We start from the raw sequence: 17340 nt of genomic DNA, 5'->3' as shown, positions 1-17340 counted from the left end.
TGCAATTTGTTGGTATATAATGGTTCATAGCAATTTCTTAAGATCCTGTGTATTCCAGTGATATCAGTTGCATTGTCTGTTCTTTCATTTATAATTTTGTTTGAGTTCTCCTTTTTTCTTAGTTGGTCTAGCTAAAGGTTTGTCAGTCTTATCTTTTCAAAAAGAACTTAGTTTCACTGATTTATTTCTATTGTTTTTCTAGTCTCGGTTTCATTGATTTCTGCTATAAACTTTGTTTCCTTCCCTCTGCCAACCGTGGGCTTAGTTTGTCCATTGGCATTCTTTAGAGAGAGAAGCAATTTTCTCAGAAATCCTGTGACCAGATTTTCATAACTTCTAGGCCATGGAGATTCTGACAGTCTCTGCACTTATTTGTTCCTATGTCTGTCTCCCACACTGGAGGAAGAGAACACCGTGAAGGCAGAATTTATGTTGTATATATTGTGTAAATATAAATATGAACAGTATATATTTAGGTTATGAAGTGTTAAATACCCAAATACCCACCATCAAAAAACATCTTGAAGCCAGCCCCTTCATTTCTGAATTTGCTGTTCTTCTCACCTCACTCTCTGCCCCCCCCCCAAATATCACGATCCTGAATTTTCTGTATACCATTCACATACTTATCTTCATAGTTTTAGAATAAATTACAATGATTCATAGCTTAAGCTTCAAATAACTGGAATCATACCATTATATTCTTGTGACTTGCTTTTTCTTTTACTCAACATTTACTCAACGTTGAAAGTTTGTAAAGTTTATGCATCAGTGATTGCAGCTGTAGCTCATTCCTTCTCGCTGCTGTATCATTTTTTCTATCATTTTATAGGTGCTTATCAATTTTACAATTTTTATTTGGGCTGTTTTTAGTTCCTTGGTTATAAAAAAAGTTATTGCTAAACATTCTTGTATGTCTCTTGGTGCACATGTACAACACTTCTTCAGAGTATATATCAAAGGGTGGGATTTGGATGTCTTCAAATTCATCAAGTAGTGACAAATTATTTTGTAGAATGGTTGTACAAATATACCCTTCTAACACCCAGAGACAGTCAACAAGAGTTTTCACTGTCACATCTTTCCCAACTCTTAACATTGTCAGAAATTTTGACTTTTGCCAAAATGGTGAATGTGAAATGAAAGGTTTTATGACTTTAGGTTGAATTTCCCTGATTAAAAATGAGCTTGAGAATCATTTTGTATTTACTGGCCATCAACACTTCTTTTCCTATAAAATATATTTTTGTATCTTTGTCTCAATTTTTAAATTATTTATTTACATATTTCATTCATATAAATTTGTATATATTCTAGATATAAATCTCTTGTTTATTTTGTATGTGGTATATATCTTTGTAAAATGTGTCACTTGTATTTTTACTTTAAAATGCATTATCTTGATGAACTGAAATGTTAAAGTATATTTTAATTAAATTAAGTTTATCAAAAATTTCCTATATAATTTATGCTTTTAAAAAATTATCTTCTCCTAAAGCAATACATATCCTTTTTTCTAATGGTTCCAAAGTTTTTCATTTTACACGTAAGTCTTCAGTCTATTTGTCTTGGATTATTGTATTCAGTGCAAGGGATGCACCAGATTTATATTTTTCCTAATAGAGAGTCAATTGCCCATTTATTAAATAGGTCATCCTTTCCAACTACTGTGTTTCTCACCTCTGTCATATAACAAGGTTCTGAATAAGCCAGAGAGTATTTCTGAGTCCTGTTTTATGTTTCCTTGGGTTACTTCTGTATCCCTGCATGAATTTTACATTTTTAATTATTACAACAGAATAGAGAGGCAGGAAAGCATTATGCTTACAACAGTGAACTCTGGAGCCAGGCTATCTTGATTTGATTTCCAGTTTGGTTCCAACTCTGTGAGTTGTGTTTCCCAGACCATGTTGCCTAACCTCACTATTCTCTATTTGAAACAACATCTGATGTGCACTAATGCTTGATATATGTAAGTATTGCTTAAAAATTAATTTGCACTACATTCATTTCTTTCAGACTCTCAAAAAAGCCGGGGGTGGGGGCAAAACAGTAAAATCTATTAGGCAAATAAAAACTATTTTCTTTGTGTCTTCTTCTAATTTTCACGATGTAATTAATATCATTATCTCTTCAGGTCATACCTGCTGTCCTCAAACCTGCTGTCATTCCTCCATGAGGAATTGGCCTTGACAAGTACTTTGGCCCCTTGCCCTGGCCTGTCGCCAGCCGTCTGCTTATTTCCTGGGACCTGCCGTGTGATGTATTGTTTCCAGCCTGAGCATTGTTTAATGCTCATACACCAAACACTAATTGAGGTTTCCAGGAGCTTATTCCTCCATGCCAACTTTGTGCCGATGCTGGATCCAATCTGTTCGAGGTCCCATGGGAAACCATGCATCCAAGTGCAGGGATGCATGGGTTTGGTCATCTGGCTGAAAACCAGAGGTCCCCCATAGTTCACTTGGTCTTGAAGTCTTTGGCCTTGACAGTCCACATTTTAGGAGAATGTCTGTTTGTTAATGGAGAGATTCAGGTGTCTCTTAAAGCACTCCAAAATAGCTGTTTTTGTCTGAGTGAAGAATAGGTACAGATGTTTAGAAAAAGTGACTGTATTTCCGAGATTGCAGTATGCTACATATGCTCTGCCTCAGACAGGACAAAAAATAAATATTTGTTGGATGAATGAGTGATTATAATATGATTATTTTTACTGCTACATTTTATCTTTGTAAATTCCTTTCTCCAAAAGGTTTCTGCATGCACCCAATTTTAATATTAAACCTCAGGAGATAACACTCATCTTTCACTCTTCATATCAGCCTCATTTTTACCATTTGAAAATGAAAGAAATGACAAACATGGATTTGATCAAAGTTAAATAACTCCATGCCTAATCTCATTTTCTCACTTAGCAATTACTGAACACTTATCTATCAGGAATTGCTGGCTACTAGAAAAGCAGAGATAATTAACATAAGGTTCGTGACCCCTTCCTGCCTTGCCCACTCACCTTCAGCTTCATGTTACAGAAGGTGAAATAAATGAGAAAATACATATTATAAAATACATATCAGTGTTTGGTGTATTAATGCTCATGCACCAAACACTAACTGAGGTTTCCAGGAACTTATAAATGCTATCACAGAGATTTTTACAAAGTACTAGTAGGACCAACATTATAGAGGTCTAAATTTTAATTAGAGTGGTCAAGGTCTTAAAGAATCAACAAAAGCTTCCAAGATAAAGCATAAAGTAAAGCCACTATAGACAAAGAAAAGCATAAAGGAATAAGGTGTTATTGTCTTCAGCAATAAAATCGAAAAATAAGAAAGAATGCAGTGTAGATTAAAAGAGGATGAAAAATAAGGTTAGAAAACTACTCCAAATACCACCAGTGGTGGTTGTGAATCATATAAAATAAAACATGTAAAAATACATAGTAAAATTTATATTATAATACAAATATTAGGCATGGCATTTTATTTTATTATATATAGTGGATACTATTTTTCCCCCTTTTCAGCATCTGATTGGTCTAGAGATAATTCCTCCCCCTTCCCAGTGACTGATCCAAAATGTGCATGTAACCCAATTTATACCAATACCAAAAGGAGAATTGTTTGTTGGGAAACAAATCTTCTTAACTTATAACCAGCATTCTCCTTTGGATGCCACCATATGGGAATATAAAGTCATAATTTCATGTCTTCCATATAACGAAGATACTATCAGAACCATTATAAATCTGTGTATTGTATTGATATATTGAATAAGCCCCCTGTTGTTTATACAAACAACTGATCTTTGTGGGTATCACCCAATAAATCTATTACTCAAGTAGTAAAGCAGGCATAAATACTATTGTAATCTGTGAAATATAATTTGGGAACTGTCCTAACCAAAAACATCTTCCCCACTCACACAAAAATAACTGGATTGAGTTGAAAATACAAATATTCTAGGAAGGGTAACATCAAATGACTATAATTTATATTTAAATTAGTTAATTGGATTAATTTATCCTGTTTTAGGAGGGTCAGGGACCTCATTTGAGGAGAGAGGAGGAGGAGTTTACACATTGCTTCAAGAGGAGAAAAAGCAATAACATGTCTTCAAGTCAATTCTACATAGCAGGTAATCCCCCAAAAGGGTCAGTGTATCAAGTATGCAGGCCAGGCGACCCTTTCTACCATTAGTTACACGTGGGAGTCAGGCAAATGGAAAATCGACTTGAGTGATGTTAGCCGTAGCTCTCCTGCCCTATGTGAAGATTAGCAGGCTGAAATTCCAATAAAATAAAGATTCTCCAAGTTTATCTCACTTTAAAATACACCTCAGTTAAGAGTTTATTGGCAAACAAAACACCTTATTATGTTTGGAGAAAGACAGGCCATTAGATTCAAGTTAACTTTCACCAAGAAGCTTTAGTACTCTACTGCGCACAACCAAATTCAACCAAGTAAAATGACATGAAAATTATTTGTATTTTCCACATACACATGAATGTAAAAGATATGATGGAGAGAGTTAAGTGATGGAAGGTGAGGAAAAAAAAATCATATCAGTGTTTTATATGATTCACCTGAATTTACTGTTGTCTCCAAAGATTCTTTGGTGATAGATCATTTAACATTTGAACTAATCTTTTAAAATTTTTATTGAATTTACTTGGGGTAACATTGGTTAATAAAATTATACAAGTTTCAAGTGTACAATTCTATAATACATCATCTGTATATTATATTGAGTGTCCGTCACCCAAAGTCAAGTCTCTTTCCATCACCATTTACCCCTGTTTTCCCTCTTCTGCTTTCTCCTGCCCCACTTTCCCTCTGGTAATCACCATACTGTTGTCTGTGTCTATAAGGTATTTGGGTTTGTTTTTGCTTAATCTCTTCATCTTTTTCACCAGCTCTACCACCACCCTCCCTCTCTGACAGCTGTCTCTGTTCTCTATTTGTGAGTCTGTTTGTATTTTGTTAGTTTATTTTGTTCATTAGATTCCACATATGAGTGAAATCATATGGTACTTATCTTTCTCTGACTGGTTTATTTCACTTAGCATAATACTCTCCAGGTCCATCCATACTGTCGCAAATGGTATGATTTCCTTCTTTTCTACAGCAGTGTAGTATTCAGTTGTGTAAATGTGCTACATCCTTTTTATCCACTCATCTACTGATGGACACTGAATGTGGCTTTCATACTAATCTTTTAGAAAAGTAAAATTATCAAGGGCTTTGAACAGGGAATGAGAGTGATCAAGCAGGATTTTTGAGTATGGAACCAATGCACAACACAGGTTGAACAAGCAGGCTAGTTTAGAAGAAACTGTTATGGTTGGGAAAAGAGAAAATTAAAAACACTTCTAAGAAAATGGCTAAGAAAACAGACAGAATAGAGCTTAAAATGTAGTATTTAGACAAAGCTCAAGTAAAACAGAATTGGAAACAATCTATTAAATGAGGATTTTAAAATGCTGAAAAATGAGGCCCTTGTTATGTGGCTGGAATTATCGAGTCTATTACTGCAAACATTATATAGAGAGAGTTGCCATAAATTTAATTTGAGTATATGTACACTCAAATTAATGTTTTCATTCTCTTGACAGCATATTGTTGACTCATCACAAGTTGACTTCTAATGGAAAAAAATAATAACCTTCACTGCTTTTAAATTTTTTTCATCCCATCTCTGCTACAATCAAACTGTGTGAGTTTAGGAAAGTCTTTGGAACTTAGTTTCTCTTAAAATTAAGGGAGACTTGACTAACCTAATCTCCAAAACCAATGTGTTCTACAAAATTATCCATACAGATTGCCACAGGAATGGTATGGTTATTTACATCTGACAAAGACAAAATTTCTTTCTATGTCCAGAGTAAATATGTCCCAAGAACCTCTTATAGTACCTTCACACCAAAGTGATTTTTAAGAATATCAGTGATATTTTAAGAATATCACACCACTCTGCTCTCGGTCTGCATAAAAATGTTTCTCACCCTGGCTGGTGTGGCTCAGTGGATTGAGTGCTGGCCTGTGAACCGAAAGGTCGCTGGCTCGATTCTCAGTCAGGGCACATGACTGGGTTGTGGGCCAGGTCCCCAGTAGGGGGCACATGAGAGGCAACCACACATTGATGTTTCCCTTCCTTCCTTCCCCCTCTCTAAAAATAAATAAATTAAATCTTTAAAAAATAAAAAAAATTGAAAACCATTTCCAATTTTTAAAATAAAAGTATTTCTCATCTTTCTGGTTTCTTGTATAATTCTGCAGAGTTCATTTCTTCTTTCAGTGAACTCTGTCAATTCTAGTGAAATCTGAAAAAGGGGGCCGAGATTTCTGGCCTCCTTGACAAATCCGTTCCTAAAAGAACTGCTCCAGTTTTGCTGAGATTGCTGGCTAAGGAGCTGGGTGGGAACTGTCAGGTTAGGGGAGGAGCCAACCTGCAGGAGACTAGGATGTAGGTGAGGCTGCATTTATCTTCCAGGATGCAAACAGGTTGCTTCTCACCTCCCTGGAGAGTTTTCCTGTAGAGGAAGTGGAATTTAACAACATCCACAGATGGCTCCTGAAGGCCCTTGGCTGGCTGGCACCACTCAAAACAAAGAAAAAGAGGCTACCCTCAGTTGGGTAATTATGACCTAATTGTTCCCTAAGCATACCAAATCTTGAGATGAGATTGACTAGAAACCCTGATGCATACACCCTATGGACACACAAAGCCTTCTTTAAGTATTCTGCTCCTTCTGGAGAGGCTCACATTCTCAGTCTCCTCTGCCTTCATGCATCTCCTTTCAAGCAGGCTTCCTGTTCCACACAGCACTGACCAGGTGTGAACCACTCACTCAGTGTTTGTGTCATACACACACATACACATACTCTCAAAACTAAAAGAGAAAATCAAAACTGCAAAAACGTTTTTAATGAAAACATTTAAGAATGTGATGATTATTATTAAATAAATGGAGAAAGTAAATACTAGGTGAGGACTTTTATCATTGCAACCGAACAATCACCTGAAGAAGTTCATGATTGATTGTGGGTTTCAGAGCACCCCCAGCCCCCACAATTCTGGTTCAGTTCATTGGGGTAGGACTCAGGAATGCGAATGTCAGCAATCATATGGGGCTGATACAGAAGACCCATGGGCCACATACACGGACACTGTGTGTTTTAGAGTCCCATATTTTCCCTCAGAAGCTCACCAATGAATTGCATTAAGGAGAGCTCCTTTAGGAGGAATTCCAGCTCTAGCCAGGAGGGAAATAAAAATTTCTCTCCTTTTTTAATTTTAATTTGGTTAGTGGCAAAAATGCACATTGATAATTATGGTCCTAAATGACTATATACAGTTAAGCTACCTATGAGATATAATTCTACTGAGAATAACTTTTTTAAAACAAATTCAGAAATTTGCTTAAAAGAGGATATTGTAGGTATTGTCTTCATTTCTTTGGAATTAACATGTTAATTTTCTGGTAACTCTGATACACACACACACAAACACTGTATGTCATATATATGATAAGTATGTATACTGCATATGTATAAATGTATATGTATATACTGTGTCATATATATATATATATATATACTATGTAGGAGTGATATGATACTTTACACCATTCATTGGGTCATGCATGTCAGAGACCCTGCTGTCATCTATGACTCTTCCTTATCTACCATCTCGTCTCATTGTCCAATCAATTTTACTTGCTAAATATTTTTCGGAGTTTGTACCACTTATTTTCATCACCAGTCTCAAAACCCAAGCTGCAAACAATCTGTTGTTTTAATATCAGAAGGCTTACTTAACATTTAGTCTCTCTCCCCTCCAATACAGCCGAAATGATTTTCTAAGAAAACCAAATTTGAATTCACCTCCCTTCAACACTGCCTTCCCATCTGCTTTAAAACGCCTCAAGGATCTCTTTTGTCATTGCCTTTAAGATGAAAACTTCAGTAGAAACAAAGATTAGCTAGTGGAATGACAGGTTGGGAAAGGATTTGTGTTTTGTTTTTCACTGTGTTTGTGAGAAGAGTTGATGTTTGTACTTGCAGGTGGGCGAAGAATAGTTGACCCAAAAGAAATACATGACTCACCATTTTTATGACTTTTCAGATGGGACATCAGTGCTATTATGGGGTACAGGATAGAAGGAGAGACTACATTAGAGGTCTTTCTTTAATAGAGAAGGCAGGGCTCTGCAGGAAGAATAGAGGTAATAGATGACTGAACACCTAAGTCCTATTTTGACAGCTGTTCCAGCTATGGCTTGAGTAGAAGGGATAGTAGCATTATGTGAGTGCTCAGTAGTGGTCAGACTAGAGGATCCATATAGGTACAAGCTTGAAATTGATTCAATAGAATATTCTGGGCCATAGTTTGAGTAAGATCATGGCAAAGCCCATGCCTGAGACATTGCTCAAAGATCACACTGTATCATGTGAAGATATATCCCAGAAATACTTTAGCACTTAGTGAACTCTGGGAACCCCCAAACACTCAAATAGTTGGAGAAGAGTTCAGATACCATTGCTTTGATTGGGACAAGGGATTCTCAGTGAATCTCAAGCAAAAAAGCAACATGGAATGAACACAATTATTAAACTGAAATTATTATCAAAGCCTTGGAAGGCCCCTGCCTACCTCACCAGCTTGATCTTAATACCATTGGCTCCTTTGCTCTCTTTTTGCAAGCGACTCCAGCTTTTATCTGTTCTTTAAACTTGAGATATTATTTTTCCATCCGGTGCCTTTAATTATACTGTTCCCTCTGTATGAAAAACTTCCTTTCTCCCAAGATTCCTTTTCACATTCAACCAAGAAATATTTGTCTACTATATGCCAGATTCTATGTTTTGTGCTGAATATACTGTTGTGAATAAAGAGAACTGTTCCCTGTCCTCCTGGAGTCTATGATTTTGTGAGGGAAACAGAAGATAAATGAATTAAGCAAACAAAAATATATCATTACAAATTATGCAAGTGTTAAGAATAAAACCACTGGAGTGATGAAAATGTTCTAGAATTAATTGTAGTAATGGTTTTATACTCCATTGAATTGTCTACTTTATACGGGTGAAGTACGTAGTATATGAATTATATATCAATATAGCTTTTGAAAAAAGTAATGAGAAAAACCAATGAGTTTAATGATAACCAGTAGTGGAGATAAACAGGCCAATCTAATTCTGGGTTCTGAGATGAAACCTATTGGTTAAGAAGGAGGAAGCCACAAGAAATATATGTGAGGCTGGTGGGATGGGGCGGAGCAGGTGATTAAGTGAAGGAGTGAGCAGTCTAGGAAGTAACATATGCAGTGTCCTTGAAATTTAAAAGAAAGGAAGGAAGGAAGGGAGGGAGGGAAGGAGGGAGGGAAGGAAGGACCAGTGGACTTGAGGAAATGAAAGAATGCCAAAATGACTAGGGGATTCAGAGATCATTATTGTCACATATAATGGTGGTGAGTATGGCAGAGGTTCATCCTATATACTAGTGTGAGGTGTTGTTTTGTTTGTTTTTACTATGCAATGAGGAGACAGTGCTACTAAAAGCTTTGTTATAAAAAGTTAATTCTCCCAACTATAGAGAGTGGACATGAATCAAACAAGACTAGAAGCAAAGAGAGTGGCCTGAGACTATTGCAATAAACCAGACAAAAGATGCAGATGAATTAGACCAGTGGTTGCTGGGAGACAATTCTCCATAGATCTGGTGTTTCTCCAGCTCTCTGAGCATAAGGCAATGGCAACTTTGTTCAAGGATGTTACCGCAACAGATAGTCCTGGAAGCTAGAGATAGTGTCTCCCTCCAGGTCAGAAGGAATATTTGCTTCCTGACAAGGATAAAAAAATAATGTGCTCCCTCACAAAATTTGAGCAAGTTTGCTAGTAGCTTCTATAAAAGATTGGGAGTTCCCCCAGTTCAGCGTCCCTCAGTTGTGACACAAATCCTCGTGTGTACCGTATCTACTGGGACCTGCCTCTACGTTATCCCCATGGGACTTGGGAGCAAGGGGAACTGAAATGAACATGAAGTTTATGCTGCCTACTGTCTAAACCCATCTGAGCTCACTGTCCCCTTACAAAGTCCCTGTAAGTGTGGATGGTCAGTATGACAGTTGCTGAGAAATTGCTTAATTCAAGATTAGACAGCTAATGAGTTCAAGATTGGGGATGGGGCAGAGTATATTGCTGTGTGCACCACACACACAGACAAACTCTTCACCAGAACCAGGGTCAGGATGAGAATTCATCATAGAAGGACATGGGCGCAGGTGTGTACACCACATTCCGCTATAAATATTAGTGACATAACTCCAGTACGTGGACTGTACAAGCAGTATCTTTTACATAAACAAAAAGAAGGATACTAATCATCTAGTAGGAATATCGCTCAGGTGAGAGCCAGGAGGACCATGTCCCACTTCCAGGCTGTCACTAACTAGCTATGGGGGCTTCCAATCAGTCATTTCACATCTGAAACACACATTCCTTACGGAGAAAGCCCAGGGGTGAAGTGTTGCCCACTGTCATCTTCTACGATTTACAATGTCTACAGGTAACAAAGTCAAATATCTCAGAAACATTCTTAAATGGCAATGTATCAGCTAGGTTTTGTCATGTAACAAACCATCCCAAACTTTAGAACTTATTTTGCCCACATATGTGCAGGTCAGCCATGCAGGCTGGGCTCAGTGGGACAGGTCTGCTGTTTTGGATTAGTCTTAGCTAAGCTATTCTGGGGCTCCATCATGAGTCAGCTCTCAGCTTCTGGGTCGGTTCAGGGCTGGCTGACTGCTGGCCAGGCACCTGCACTCTCCACCATAGGCTCCCGTCCTCCGGGGGATGAGCATGGGCTCCTCCCCATGGTAGCAGGGTTTCCAGAGGAAACAAGAGGGAAAACCCAGGGAAACGTGCTTGTCAAGTCTCTGCAAGAGTCACACCAGCTTGCAAGCCACGGGCAAAGCAAATCATATGGCCAAGCCTAGAGCCCGCGTGGAAGGACACAAGGAGTCCTGAACAAACTGAAGCCATTATTGCACTCAATGTACCAGACAAAGGGATATTAAAAATTAAAACGGGAATAATAATTGTTCACCCAGGTCAACTATAAAGCTGCCACGTGTCTGAATTTTTTCGAAGTTTCTAGTTTTGTAATTTTTTTAATGAGTATGATTTATTAAATGAATTATTAATATACATTAATCTTACACATTTATTGGTAGGTAAGTTTGAAACTAAGAATTAGCATTATTTTTTTAGACTTTGAGTCTTTATTTCCAGTTTGGGAAATATGGCCACTGTCCTTATTCACTCTTCAAAGATTTTTTTCTGACCAACCCCTAATAGGTATTAACAAGGCAGCACTTCATTATGGAGGGCTGTGTCATTACAGGGGTATTTTTCAATCCAAAGCTGATAAGGACGGCTAATCCAGTTTGCAACTAATACCTTTCAAAGACAAACGCTCTAATCCTTTCCAGCAGCTTTTTGGCTCTCCAGTTCAGGGTTACAATAACTGCTAGAGAAAAAATAGACTCTTCCTGATTTTCTTTCTTACAAAGGGCCCTCTAATCCAGGATTTATTTTTAATATGGTTTTTTTTTTCTTGCTATAACCCTTATTTACCTATGTACAGTCAAAATTTCCTTTACCTGAATACCCTGTTTCAATGAATTCAGAAAACAGTTGCAAACGGGCTGCAGAAAGCTCTGTTCCCCTTGCCCAGGAAGAACAGATTGCCCCAGCAGAGAGCTCCTGAGCAGAGACTACTCCATCAGAAACACTTCCACAGATGAGCAAATCATTTAGAAAGAGAGACATAAGCAGAGCTTTTGTTCATGCCACTTTCTTGTCCCCAGATAAGATGAAATGATCTTTTTGTCTAATCAAAATGCTGTTAGGTAGATTAACTACTCTCACAGAGACCCAGGAGAGGGATTTGGCATACGTGCAAGCAGAACATGTGTGCCTTCCAGAACTGCAAATGTAAAATCCCCAAATTAGGGAAGAAATGTCTCCAGAGAAAGTGAGAGGACTGCTCTTCATTTTGAAGAAGGATCCACTCAGAGCCCTCATTTTCCCAGAGCTGTTGACCTTTCTCCCACAGTGTAAGAGGGCTCTGACAAGAGCACCACCAGTACCTGTTTATAGAGTCAGGGTGGGCTATGTCCTGACCCAAGAACCTTTTCTCTGGAGTTTAACACAGTTAGGTCTATTTATAAACATCACCTTAATGTTGTTATGGCTTAATGGCCAACCATGGCTTGTTTCTAAAATACATTATTAGACATTAAAATTTTACCCAATTTCAAAAGAGGAATTGATCATAATCAATTCCTCATTCTGAAATCTGGTAATTTTCCTAACACCTTTTCTCTTGTAGAGAGTTTTCTCTTTAATATCAGGTATAATGCAGGGAATGAATGTCAATAGATGAATTACTTTTTAAAACTAACAAGAATGCTAATAAGAGATAGGCATTGTGTTACAACAGATTTGTATTTTGGGAGCAATGTATTAATAAATTTGTTTCTTTCTTTGTGTGGTGGATTCATAAAAAGAGTAAAAAAAGGAAAGAAACACAGTGTATAAAAATTTAATGAATGCAAAGACCTTCAAAGTGTCACTGAGACTGGGGCTACAAAGCTTATCCCACTGACAGAATGAATATGCAGGAGTAATGTGAGCACTTAAAAAATTTCTGCCCTGATGGCCTGCTTGTACGGGCAAAGCTCTTTCTTCAGTCCTGATTGCTCTCTGCTATTTTCGTTTATCACTGAGTCATATTCTGTCTCTTATGTTGGCAGTCTATCATAGGAAAGGAACTTCTGTTAGTCTCTCATGATGCCCAATGCCCAGGAGTAAAGCTTGAATATTCTACTGCTGTCTGACTCATTGCTTTTACTTTGTTAAATAATCATTTGTTACATGGACCTGACTTTAGATACAACGTTAGGATTCAAGAGCTTTCCCCAAAATTATATCGAAGTGCCATTTTCCATTTTATCCCAATACTTTAGAGGAGTATTTTTACTTTAAATTGACAACCTTAAAAATAACACACCTCCAGAGGGAAAACCAAGTAATTAAAACACAGAGCATTCCTGCTGAGCTTTTTTCCCCCCACAGAGGGTTGGTAGGGGAACTCAGCAACCTGAATACAATCATTTCAAATATCTACTTCTGAAAAATGGCACGCACAAAAAGCCCTCCCTCTATAGGCAGGCATTAATTATTCCTACACACACACACACACACACACACACACACACACGAAACATTACTCTGCATTATGCCCTCAACACACACAATCAGTAACACACTGACGCACATACACATATACACCCTATATACACAAACCCCCCTAAATGAGAACTGTGTCTGGAAATGAAAGGAAATGGTGGGAAGAAGGTTTCTGGTGTCTAGGTAGATATTTGAAAGCATACAATGACCTCATATGTAGAAGAGAGAAATATTTTTAGAATGTTCTTCTAAAAGAAAAGTTAAAAGAAACATTGCCCCCTCCTCCCTTTCTTTAGTCATAATCATCAGAAAGCCTCCAATCCATGAGAAGGGATTTCACACAACTTAGCTATTCACATAGTGGAATCCCCAGCAGCATGAAACTGCCTATCAGTGTGAATTGGGCTTCTCTGAGCCCCTCCCATCACCCTGTGTCTTTGAATCATATGACCCACACATGTGGGCTGCATAAATCACCCCCCATCCCGACAGTAGCAAAGGGTAGGAAACAGCTTCCAGGATAGCGGTGTGGGGAACATAAATCTCAAGGTTACATTATGGTCTCACCATGGGCAAACCCCAGCAGACCTGCCTTTCAGACTGTCTGAGCCTGCAGATGTCTAAGAGCTCCTCCCTATCTTATCTGAACCAGTCAGACGGGCGTTGAGATGGGAGGCTGTGAAACACAGCACCGTCACATATCCTGAGATGTCTAGCTCAACTGGAAAGTGATGCAAAGGACCTAATACCATGGGCATTCGCTGTCTGAGTACAGTTCAGAGCTCTGGTAAGTTTCCTTCTGTACCTGACCACAGGATTTCTGCAAAGACTATAAGAAATATAAAAGTTTTTAGTACTCAAAAAAATTTCAATTCTGAAAAAAACAAAAGCTTGCTTCAGAATCTGAAGACGTGGTTTTTATTTATAACTATCCTATTAATAAGCGGTGTGACTTTAAGAAACTTGTTTCCATTGCTCATTAGTAAAATGAGGATAATATAATATCTATATATTATCAAGTGATATCAAGGAAACACCTTCTGAAAAGTAAAAATGTAAAATACAACCATCCATTAAAGAAAGGTAACAAACTAAGTATTAAAGACTCAGAAGTGTAAGATCCTACATCAACCCCTCAGGTCAAAGGAAAAAGATAAATAAAGGATTAGCAGCACAGATACCAGGATCACAGAATGAGAAATGACAAATCAGGAGACAAGCTTAACCCTCTAAATCCAGGAGGGACATAAAAAGTTCACTGATTCTTAGTCTTGCTTTTAGGCCTGAATACTAATAACATATTTGTTTCAAGCTGAATCATTCTCCTCAAAATTCATATGTTGAAGCCCTAACACCCAGCACCTCAGAACATGACTGTACTTGGAGATATGGGGCCGACACAGAGGTAAGTTAAAATGAGGCAACGAGGCGGGCCCTAATCCAATATGACTGGAATCCTTTAAGAGGAGACAGGACACAGACACACGCAGAGGAAAGACTGCGTGAAGACACGGGAGCTCACCACTGTCTGCTAACCAAGGAGCGAGGGCTATGAAAAAAACAACCCTGCCAATACCTCCAAAATAGTGAAAAAATAGATTTCTGTTGTTTAAGCCCCCCACTCTGCTACTTTGTACGGCTGCCTAGCAGTCTGATACAGCATTTTAAAGTAATTTCTATCCATTCATGTAACAAATATCTATTGAGCAGCAGGCATTGGGTTAAGAAAAAAGAAAACAGCAAAAACAAACCCAGTTTCTGCTCTCATGAAGTTTACAGCCCAATGAAGGAGACAAGCATCATCCCGCCACACACAGAAATGTGAAATTGCAGTCATGGTGCCTGGAGGAAGGAGAGGGTAAGACAGGGGAGCGTACCCAGGGGGCTCAGGGAAACCCTCAAGAGGAAGGAACACTCAGTCACAGAGGTGAACAAATAGTCATTGTCAGGCCATGAGGGGAGATGAATAAGTGATCCCCCACCCTCCTGCCTGGCCCCCAATCCAGCCCTGCATCAGCAGTTCCCGAAAGAATCCATTGAAAGCATGGGACGTAGACAAATCTGAGTTCATTTCTCTCCAGATTCTGCTTTTTTGTCTTTTGGTAAGACTTTTAGTTTTTTTGTTGAAAGCCAACAGAGGCAAATAGGCTAAAAGTTGGTTGTGTTTGTTTTTTTGGAGCCGTAAGAGACAGAGGATTCAAGTTTCCTAGTGTCCTTGCTTGCCTTCCCTGGCCGGGCTTTTCTAAGCACGCCTCCTCAGAGACCATCTGTGCCCAGCACTCTTCAGCTCTCGTCCACTCCTATTCTACTGGTGCCCTGTTGAAAGGGTGGTGAGGTCGGAGAGGGAAGAGAGAACAGTCATTACTATAAGCTTAAATCTTAGTCTTTTCATGGGCCCATGTACATGGGCTGTAACTTTCTTAACTATTTCTCCAGTTATATAACTTTTATTTCTTCACTTTGTTGAGGCAGGAAGACCAAGGGATCTAAATGGTGAGGACAGACAACCTCCAGGCTGTCTTAAGGCGCGGCAAAGTCTTTTGCCTCAGGAAGCAGGTCTTTGTAAGAGAGAACACCCTGGGCTTATTTCACAGGCATTACCCACCACCACTACCCTGTGTCCACCCACTCAGAGCCATGGGGGATGTTTCCTGGGGTAAGAAGACTTTCGAAACTCACCCATTCACCTGACCCCAGATTTATGGAGTGTCAGTTTGCCCTGCAATCTCAATTCTTTGAATGGGCCCAAAAAAGTTGTTCACTTTCATATTGTTCAAACTTTTTCTTTTGTAAAGATAGGAGTGACAAATTCTAAGCTTTTTACTTGCCAACAGTTGAAACCAGAAATACTGACCTTTTCATAACACAAATTTCTGCTGAAGGAAGTAGTGTTTAGATTTAGATTCTGGTGCAAGCTCTTTCTTACTGTCAGGCAATTACTGAAATATGCCACTTCCAAGCCTGCCTTGTAAAATTTATCAAATGTGATGTATAAATTAATATTATATAAATAATAATGCAAATAAATAAATGCATTCATGATCTCGTTTGCTGTATGTGTGATTAGCTAGTGTCTCCCAGGAAGGACCTTGGGAATTCAATACAAGTCAGGAACATTTAATTTGGGAGAAGGTTGACTGGGGAGAAGGAAAAATAACGGCAAATACTATATGGGTTTAAAACAATGTATGCTCCTAAGAAAAGGCAGTGGCCTGATGTGAAAAAGAAATAAAAGACCATCATAGATAGCCTTGTATACTTCTAAAATATAATAGAGTCCAATCTTAATAGCTAACAGCTGACACTGAGATTCTATGTGCTCGCAGAACATTCTACATGGAGATGGCCTCCCATGGACTGGTGGTCTCATTCATGTATTCATTCATTCATTTTTTTCCTCACTCATTATTCATTCATAATATTGTCCAAGGCAGTTCTGGATCAAAAATATTAATGCCTAGAATTTAATATTTTAAAATTAAAAAATGTTTAAAGTTAAATTACAAACAGTTACTTGTGAATCCTTTCTGTTCCCATAAGTATGCTACTGGGTCTATATTTACAAAAGAGGGCATATAGGCTGCAGTATCTTTGTAAATGAATGAGCTTGAATCCAATGAGAGACTACGATGCAGTGGCTAGTGGGTTCCTGCTCCAGCTCCCAGGCAGTCTGGTTAATAACTTCATATTCCAGACGAGGCCAGTTTTCTCACACCTCCATGCACATGCAGGACTATATACCTTCTACCTGCCTCCCTGCCTTCAGATGACCAGTTTCTCTACTCATCCATGAGCTAGCAACTTCCATTCCACTGCAGTCATTTATATACATTGCTAACCTGACCCAAAACCCATTCTCTCTTCCATTCAAATTATTTCATTGTATACAATTAGCTCCAAGTCTTAACTCCTATATAAAATCTGTAGGATTATCCCAGCCCCAAATAATAGCCAACAGTTATTGGGTACATACTATATACATAGTATTATAGGATTCAATGCATTAATCTTCACAGTATCTCTAACGGTTGACATTATCTCTACTGGACAAGTGAAGAAGGTGAAGTAAAGAGCAGCCACAGAG

Source organism: Pteronotus mesoamericanus, unplaced genomic scaffold (genome assembly GCF_021234165.1).
Source record: "Pteronotus mesoamericanus isolate MK-2021 breed Mesoamerican mustached bat unplaced genomic scaffold, CSHL_Meso_final contig_74, whole genome shotgun sequence".
Taxonomy (NCBI): Eukaryota; Metazoa; Chordata; class Mammalia; order Chiroptera; family Mormoopidae; genus Pteronotus; species Pteronotus mesoamericanus.
Note: the sequence above shows the minus strand (reverse complement) of the source record.